This window comes from Canis lupus, chromosome 14, assembly GCF_011100685.1.
Source record: "Canis lupus familiaris isolate Mischka breed German Shepherd chromosome 14, alternate assembly UU_Cfam_GSD_1.0, whole genome shotgun sequence".
Taxonomy (NCBI): Eukaryota; Metazoa; Chordata; class Mammalia; order Carnivora; family Canidae; genus Canis; species Canis lupus.
In genome coordinates, this window is record NC_049235.1 from 55,848,639 (window position 1) to 55,858,749 (window position 10,111).

Here is a 10,111-nt window from a genome sequence, read left to right on the forward strand (position 1 = left end):
CTGAATTCATTTTATTTTCCAAAATCGGCCCTGCCAGGTTTCCTTGATTTAATTGTATCTTTTTCGTCTGCTGACAATGGAAAGCAGAAGAAAATAGTCTTGCTAAGGAAATGAAATATTACCAAGAAAAACAGGCATTCTCACACTGTATGAGTGGGCTTTTTTTTTTCTCACATTCAATTTTTTTATAAGAAAAAAGGTCTCTACCCTCTGAAACAACAGCATTATTGCAGTTACTATTAGGTCATATCTACATGCCCCAAAAGAAAATGTTGGAAAGAAAATTAACTAGTTCATAAGGGTATGGACAACATTATTTTTAAAAGGAAATGGTTTTTCATGCATAGAAAGAATAACAAATCATAGCAAAGAAAAGTGAGAGTTGGAACAATTATTTAAATAATTCAAATAAAAATTCATGATTAAAGCCTCTGTGGAGTTCAGCTAAAATCATTTAGAGGGAACAAAAATTCACCAAATCGTGACTATAATTCTTCAATTTACTTAGCTCACACAGCCCTTTCTTGTATAGCAGAGAAAAGCTCAGTCTTGATCGACTGGTAAGGTCTTATAATGAAAGAATAAGATTTTGAAGTAAGAAAAGGCTAGGTTCCCATCCCTGCCCTGCCACTACTCAGCATTTGCCAGGGGGAAATTTTGGATTTTCATTTATTAAATTTTAAAATATTTTTGAGAGTCTTTGACATGATAGGCAGTGTTCTAAGGAAGGAAAAACACAGCAGGGAATATACTAGACAGGACTATTTGCTGCCATGGGGCATTTATTCCAAAGCAGGGAGAAGGAAAGAGAGAAAAAGAAAAAGAAGACTGGAGGGAGGGAGGGAGGGAGGGAGGGAGGAAGGAAGGAAGGAAGGAAGGAAGGAAGGAAGGAAGGAAGGAAGGAAGGAAGGAAGGAAAATGGATGGGTGTATAGGTAAATACACAAACCTTATTTTCAAATTGTTAGAAGTGCTGTGAAAGGAAAGAACCGCAGAAAAGGTAAGGCCTGGAATGGCCATTTGGCATAGGGGAAGCAGAAGAGGCCTAAGAAAGCAAAATGTGAGCTGAAGCTGGGGAGGATGAGCCAGCAGCCCCAGAGGCAGAGAGAACAGCAAGTGCAAAGGCTGTTTCTGGAGGCAAGAAAGGGCTCGTTGAAGCTCAGGAAACAGACCCACACGGCTGTCATGTGAAGATGTGAGTGACCACGAGTTAGGGATCTATTCTAACAGCAGTGGAAAGCTACGGAAGGGTGTCAGAGGAGCTTTTTATTTTTATTTTATTATTTTTTTTAATCAGATTATATTGTAATTTTATTTAATTTTTTTTAATTTATTTTTTATTGGTGTTCAATTTACTAACATACAGAATAACCCCCAGTGCCCGTCACCCATTCACTCCCACCCCCCACCCTCCTCCCCTTCTACCACCCCTAGTTCGTTTCCCAGAGTTAGCAGTCTTTACGTTCTGTCTCCCTTTCTGATATTTCCCACACATTTCTTCCCCCTTCCCTTATATTCCCTTTCACTGTTATTTATATTCCCCAAATGAATGAGAACATATAATGTTTGTCCTTCTCCGACTGGCTTACTTCACTCAGCATAATACCCTCCAGTTCCATCCACGTTGAAGCAAATGGTGGGTATTTGTCATTTCTAATAGCTGAGGAATATTCCATTGTATACATAAACCACATCTTCTTTATCCATTCATCTTTCGTTGGACACCGAGGCTCCTTCCACAGTTTGGCTATCGTGGCTTTTTAAAGACCAGTTGAGCTCCTGAGTGACCACTGATTGTAGCAAAGCCCGGGAAGAAAGCAAAGCGGCTATTTAATAACATTTGGCAGGGGATCCTGGGGGGCTTGAAGCAGGAAGGGGCAGTCGAGGCAGAGATAAGTGAACAGATTAGAGACGCATTTTGAAGATAAAATGAATGAAACGTGCCGATGAACTGTCTGTGGTTATGGAGGGAAGGAAACCAGCAAAGGCAACTCTTAGATTTTTGGGTCACTCAAATAGATGGGTGGTGTCCCCACCTACTGAGAGAAAGCTGGGAGAGTCACAGGTCAGATCGAGAGTTCTTCCGACATTTCCACTGAAGCTGCTTTTAGACAAAGAACTGGAAATGCCAAGTAGGCATTGGAATACGTAAGTCTGAAGCCTAGAGGAGCAAAAACCATCAGCATTTGGTTGTATCAAGCCATGCAACCAGATGAGGGCCTCTAGGGGAAGAAGATAGAGAGGACCAGGATGGGACCACCGGGCACTACATGTTTAGAGGTCAGAGAGGTAAGATTGAGAAGAAGTTACTTAATTCATCATCAAATACAAACTTATCATATGGAAAAATTAAATTCAATTATGTATGCTTTGCTAGTAGCTGCTTAAAGCTACTTAACATTTGCTATTTCTTCCTTTTTTTTTTTTTAACCTTCTTCCCGCTCACCCACTCCCACCCTCCGAATGTGGTCGACCTCTGGTTCTAAGAAGAAGTGAGTCGCTCTGTACCCAAAGGAATTTAAAACTAACACCTCTTTCACCTCAGTTTATGTAGGTCCCAGATGATGTAAGAAGCAAGCAAAGATCATGCACTAACCAGACGTTGTGCATCACAACTAGTAATTCCAGTAACAAGGATCCTCTAGGCTTCTGAAAAATTCCATCACATCCTAATTGCTCTGGAGTTCACATTACCAAATGGACACAAATTGTATCCAAGTCTGTTTTCTTTCATCTGAAATCAGAAAGACGTGCATCTTGCATTTGCCTGCTCCCCTTGAACACCATAACTCCCACTTCTACCACCATGATGAGCTTATATGGCCATTGTTACAGCTCAAGCAGGTTCCCGAAAACAAAAATCGTAATGATCCACAGTTAACCTAGAGTTGTGTGCATCAGGCCTGGGCTCAGAAAAAAACAAAACAACTGTGGCTTCAACGAAATAAAGAGTTTCTCTCTTTTACACAAAACGAGTTGGAAGACAGGCAATTGGGGCTGCTGTGGAGGCTGTAAGATGTGGTCAGGGACCCAGGCTGCCACCTTTCTGCCTGCCACACCAGCGAATGGCTTCTACCCTCATGGTCATCTCTGTGGCCCAGACGGCTTCCTGAGTTTTAGAAAGAAGGAGGAAAGGCTGAGTCAACATCCTCTCCCAACCTAAGGGGCCTGCAGGACTCTTCTAGAGCTATATTTGGCCAGAATCTAGAGTTCCCCCTAGAGGCAAGGGGGGCCTGGGAAGCTAGCATCTTGCTTTTGGCCTCAATACGCCAAGCTGAGCACCAGGGTTCTCTGCAGGGAGAATGGATGTGGCTGGGCAGCTAAGAACCTCTTACTGTGGTTGACAAGACCGCTAGCAACTAGTGATTTTTTATGCAATAAAACATTTAAGAATCTTTTTTTTTTTTAATTTATTTATGTTGGGAGAGAAAGAGCAAGCATGAGCTGGAGGAGGAGGAGAGGGAGAAGGAGAGGGGGAATCCTCAAGCCGACTACCTACTGAGGGCAGAGCCCAGCCTGGGGCTCGATCCTGGGAACCCGAAATTAGGACCCCCCCCCCCCAAGTCAGGGGTCGCCGGGCTGCACTGACCGAGCTAACCGGCACCGAAGACTCTTATCAGTGATCAATCCAAACACCGTGAGCCACCGACTCGCTCTCTACCTTGAGTCCTTTGATCAAGATTTATCCCAATCGCCGCAGGTGCAGCATTTGAGGACCCGAATTGTCAGCCGTGCCCTTGGCTGAGCAGCGAGGCTGAGGCCGGGCCGCAGAGCTCCCCGCCGCTTCCCCCCGCCGCGCGAAGAGGAGCCACGCCGCCGGTCTGCGCAGGTGACCATGGCCCATGAGGGGTCAGCCCCTGCCCCCCTGCACCTGCACCCCCCCTGCCCCTGCCGCCCCCCACACCCCTGCCCCTGCCCCTCCACCCCTGCCCCCACCGCCCCCTGCACTCCTGCCCCGGCACCCCCACCCCCTGCACTCCTGCCTCTATACCCCGCCCCCTGCCTCCCACCCCTGCACCCCCGCCCCCCTGCACACCCCTGCATCCCCACCCCCCTGCCCCTGCCCCCTCCAAACGCCTCCCCACTGCCTAGTGCCTAGCAGGTTCGGGGATTCAAGGGGAGGGGTAGGTGAGGGAGGTGGACTCAGAATGGAAGAGAGAGGGAGTTCTCTATTCTTTCTGGCTTCTGTCCCTCAGTGGGTCCTGTCACCCACCCCTCCGGTCTCCCCGACCCCACCACCACCCTACTCCCCACCCCTTCCCACACCCCCGGCCTGAGGGGCTGCACTGTGGAAGGTGCGCCTGTCGCTGCTCCTGTTGTCGCCCCCGCAGACCGCGGCCAGCACAGCCTGCCCACGTCTCGGGCAAAGCACACCACGGCTCCTCCGGAGCATGGACGGCTCTGGAGGCTGGGGCCTGGAGGGTGGAGGCTGGGAGCTGGAGGGCTGGAGGCTGGAGGGCTGGAGGGTAGGAGGCTGGAGGGCAGGAGGCTGGAGGGCTGGAGGCTAGAGGGCAGGAGGCTGGAGAGCTGGAGGCTAGAGGGCAGGAGGCTGGAGGGCTGGAGGCCTGGAGGGCTGGAGGGCTGGAAGCTGGAGGGCTGGAGGGCTGGAGGCTGGAGGGCTGGAGGGTAGGAGGCTGGAGGGCTGGAGGCTGGGGGGCTGGAGGGCAGGAGGCTGGAGGGCTGGAGGCTGGAGGGCTGGAGGGCAGGAGGCTGGAGGGCTGGAGGGTAGGAGGCTGGAGGGCTGGAGGCTGGAGGGCTGGAGGGCAGGAGGCTGGAGGGCTGGAGGCTAGAGGGCAGGAGGCTGGAGGCCTGGAGGGCTGGAGCCTGGAGGGCTGGAGGGCAGGAGGCTGGAGGGCTGAAGGGCTGGAGGCACGGGGTTGGAGGCTAGAGGGCAGGAGGCAGGAGGCCAGAGGGCAGGCCCCGGTGAGCACAGGGAGCTGCTGCTGGCTGACTGTGGATGGCACGGTGGTAGGGCCCTGCGGGTGTTTAGGGCCTTGCGGGTGGTAGGGCCCTGCGCTTGCCTCTCCGCCTCCTCCTGGGGCTGCTGCAGAAGCACGACGCCTGTTCTACCCATTAACTCCACGAACACTCCATCCCCCCAAGGATTGAGGTTAAAAATTAATTACTCTCCCAACATATTGATTACAGGACTATAAATATAAAAACAGAACTCGGGAGCAACTACCGGGACCTTTGTTTAAACAGCATGTTTGCTCTTCTTAAAAGAGGGAATTCGTGTTGAAGGGACCTGGGAGCTGGAAGAAGATGCTGGAAAGGCAACCGCAGAGTGCCATCTAGCGCCCACCACGTCTTCACCGGCCGCATGTGAAGGAGAGGTTGGCTCCTGGATGTGGTCGTGGTCCTGGGTCTCCTCCTGGTGAAAGCTAGTCCCGGCCCCTTAGTTAGAGCCCCACTCTCACGCTGCTTTCACTGCTTGCCACCTGGCTGTAGATCCGAATTTTAAACAAGCAAAATACTCATTTTGGAGCTGCAGCGGGAGTAAGGCTTCAGTTCAAGGAGGCACTTTGTTGCCCTTTCCATCGCCCCTCATGGAACCCCCTCCCCCCCTTTTAACATCTTAGGGCAAGAGTGGCTCTGAAGTAGAGCTAACTTTTAATCGAGTTATGTTATTTATTTATTTATTTATTTATTTATTTATTTATTTATTTATTTTTGGTCTCTTTCCCCGGGTAGTTATTCCAGAATATTTCACCTAATGAAAAGCGAACTCCTATTTCATGAATTAAAGGATGGAGAGTATGGAAGAGGTTAGGAGCTGGCGTTAAAATCTCTTGCCGTGGAAATTCGTTGTTATTGGGGTGGCTCGGATATCAGAGCGCTGCCGTCTGCAGACATTAAAATTCACTTTGTTTCGGGTCCCTAATACTGCCAGGCCCTTGCGAAGCACGACTCTGACATTATATTGGGCAATTCGCGCTGACCTAGTAACTCCAAGCAATCATCGCTGGTAACTTCAAGTGACTATGCTCCAAAAGAAACAGGGCCTAAGGTCACAGTTGTAAATCTTGCCACAGGAAGGCCAAAGATTATAATCTTTATGCCAAGTGCTACGGATTCCTTTCTGCTGAGCAGAGTCATATTTCAAAGACTTTACTCATCTGAAACCTGTAAGTGGTTGTGACAATAGCAGATATGGCTCCAATGACATCAAACACACATTTTAAAGAAAACTGGTAAATCGCTGGCAGGGGGGGAAAAAAGAAAAGCAATTACATTGATTATATCTGAGGTTCAGATTTTATAGTCCCAAGTTCCCACCCTAGTGGAATCCATGCATGATCATGTTTATGAATTAAAGAACTAATGTTATTAAATCATGGTTAAGTGAGGAGGGTTGTGATGCTGTTTCAGTGTATGTCTGTGTGACTTGCAAGCTAATTCTGTGTTGGCTGTGATGGTGTCGTGAAGAGGGGACACTAGTTCGGTTGAAATTTTGTGCTGTTGAGACTAAGGCCCGAGGTTTGATTACTAAACAGGGCGACCAGCCCCACTGTTGGTGCCTCGAGACATCCATACGTTTCCTCAAAATCAATGGGCTTTGGGAGAGCCGATGTATAAATTGGCCCCTGCTAAAGAAATACACTTTAAACAATCTTATTAGACTTTTGATTTCATAAGGAACGCATGCTTCCTCCGCGCCAGTTAAGGTCAAAATGTCACTTTAGTAGAAGCTCGCATTCTTGCCAATGCTAACAATCCCTTCCAGGACCAGCCTGTTCGGGCAGATTCTCTCACCCTCATATTTTCATGCCTCTCACACTCGTAGAAGGATATACATTTACATTGATTTTAGGGTTTTTAAATAAACATAGGATCACGCTATGAACATAATCTGAGGCGGGATTATTTTCACTGAGCGGTATGTCACAGCTTGTAACTTGGCCTTTTTCATTGCCTAACATTCTGTAAAACGGGTGTTTAAAATTTCATTTAATCATTCCCCTCTTCGTGGGCAGGAAGGTGGTTTTCAAGCTTCGTTGTTGTTTTGTCTCACATTACAAAACAATGCTGCCAAAAATATCACAGAATCTAATATGCCAGCCTTTGATTCGATGACACAGTACTAAAGAGACAGAAAAGGTAATAAGTGATTGGTGCGGCCTCTAATATCAAGTTTCTGAAGTTGAAAGATTTCCCCAAGCCACATAATACGTCCAAACCCATGTCCTAACAAAGAGGCATGGCTGCATCTACTCCAGATCTGAAATTCTGGGGGTGGGGGCGGGGGATAAAAATGAAAAAGAGCAACTCTTTATGTTGATACTGTGATCTTCAGCACACTCTCTGCCAAAACCACATTCTGTGCAGGGATTTCATAAGATGGAACAATGTTAAGGTCTCATCTGTGCTCTGCAATCCAGTTATGAGTTAAGTAAGAACCTAAACAAGACATCCTTGGCCTCAGATGTGCCTTAAAAGAGCATTTCTAAAGAAAGTTATTTCAACTCACTTTTCTAAGAATGGGTCTAACTTGAATGATAGGGAGACCACTAGCACCAGAGCAAGAAGCCTGGGCCCAAGGGCTGGCTCTGGAACTTTTTTACAGCCATCATTTATTAAGAGCTTACCAAATATTTGTGCCAAATATTACACAAAAAGCTTTGCACAGGTTAACACCTATGATTCTCACAATAATCCGAGAAGGTGCTTGTTATTATTATCATCCCCATTTTATAAATGAGGAAACCGGGCACAGAGCCTTGCAGACCCTGCCCAAGATTACGTAGCTAATAGGTAGCAGGACCAGGAATCAAACATAGACACTGTTCCTCCAAGAACCTTTTAATCAATGTTCCCTAAGTAGACGACCTTGAGCCCTTTCCTTCCTAGGGCTCAGATAACTTATCTCAAATATGAGGGTAATAAACCTAGTCTACCTATTTCCCTGGGTCATTTGGAGGAGTGAGATCATTATATGTAAAAGTCTCAGTAAGTGATAAATCATTACACTTTTCAGGGTTTTTTTTCCTGGTTCTCAGAAATGAGAGAGATGAACCTCGGTAAAAATTCTAAAGCAGATGCCCCTTTTGAACAGAAAGGTTTGCACTTAGGCAAATCACCGGGCATGGGCCTTGCAACAGCACAGTACTCTGAAACTAGGTGTGATGTCCTCTTGAGAGAGAATTTAAGTGTAGCACGTGCAATGCAAAGTCGGTCCAGAGTCAGGGCCCCAGGCCCTCATCACCCCTACAACACACCCTCTTTTCCTTCAGCCTTCCCATCTATAAAACCTAGTCCCTGTCTCACAGGCAATCTAAGTAACGTACCTAGTGTGCTTTGTCTGTACTAACACGGCCAAGTCAGAGAATAGCAACAGAAAACTTAAACCCAGAGAGGGGGAAAGCAAGGAATGCCACCGGCAGGGAGACCGACCCAGTCACCTCGGTGCCTCAAAAACCCTGGAGAGCCTCACTTTGATGACCACAGATTTTGTCTTTGTTGTTTGATTTTTCAGCCACAGTTGGCAGGCGCTGTTTCTTTGCCTTGAGTTCCTGCCACCCACAGGGAAATTACCTACTTGTTATTCCTTCTTCCAAGTACCAAGATATTTGTTGAGCATCTACCATGTGCCCAGCATTGTGCTCATCACGGCGAACACGGCGGGTACAATAGTAATCAAAATAAAGTCCCTGCCTTACGGAACCAACATTCTAGAGGGAGACATAAACAAAAAAAACTAAACCAAATGATCATAATATGGGTTAAGTGGCAGAAGGAACTCAACAGTGATAGTGAGACGATGGAGGTAGAGGGATCCACTTTGGTTGGGGTAGCAGTAAAGATGCCGAAGATGGAGCAAGGCAGACAGATTTCTTGAAGTCTCTTTAAAGACAGGGCCAACATAACTTGATGGATCTGATGTGAGGGATAAGCAAAGAGAGAAGTCGAGGATGACTACTAGGTTTGGGCAACAGACGACTGACAGGACTATGTCGCTATTTCCCACTCACACGTGGAAAATTGGAAGAGGGCCTGTGGAAGTCAAGAGTACCACTTGGAACATGTTCATTTTTAAATGCCTATAAGCCATTCAAATGTCAAGGTCAAACTATGAACCCAGAGCACAAAGGAAAGTTTTTGAAGTGAAAAATTGGGATGTTGTGAGCTTATAGACAGTGCTTAAAATCATAGGAATCCATAGTAAGCTGCTCGATGTTACCTTTCCCTTGGTTTTTGACATTTAATTAAGGACAGAAATGTGAAAATATGACTCCATATCTCCTTCCCTGTAGAGCCAAACCTTTTTTTTTTTTTTTTAAAGATTTTATTTATTTGAGAGAGAGAGAGCACAAGCAGGGGGAAAGGGGCATAGGGACAGGGAGAGGGAGAAGCAGACTCCTCTCTGAGTAGGGAGTCTGACACGGGGCTCGATCCCAGGACCTTGATATCATGACCTGAGCCAATCTCTCTGCTTTACCAACTGAGCCTTTTTAAAAAAGGCGCTCCTTTTTAAAAAGGTTTTACTCATTTTCAAGAATGGGTTTTTTAAATCCCTGTTCGTGAAATACCAGGGACACCCTAAGCCTCAGGAAAAAATATTTCTGGCTAGAAATGGAGAGGGAATTTTTAGGCTCTAGAAAATCACACTGATGGGGGGATCTGCTGCTCCGGTGGGGATAGGGAGCCATGGAATGAGCCAGCACTTGTACCAAGATGGACCTGGGCTTGAATTCCAGCTCTGTTATGCAGCGTTAGGCAAATATCATATCCTTTTTATCTTTTCTTTAACCATTGGAACAACGAAAATTAAAATATCTACCTTCTAGAGTTGTGAGAATTATAAATAAGATGTGCGGAAATGCCTAGCACAGGGCAGTCAGTAAATATTAGCAACATTACGTTTCTCTTCTTCCTTATACCGTAGAATGTCTTGAAAGACACGACCTCTGTGTCCCCACTTCCTTCTCTCAATTCGCTCCAATCAGGTTTCTCATCTGCTCACTCAACTGCATCGCTTTTTACCAAAGTCACCAGGGGTATTAACTCTGTCCTCGCTTTGTACCACATTTCCACAGCATTTGACTCAGGCGATCACACTCCTCCCGCAGTGGTTGGCTTTCTTCTCGTGGCTTCAGCAACGCCACACCATC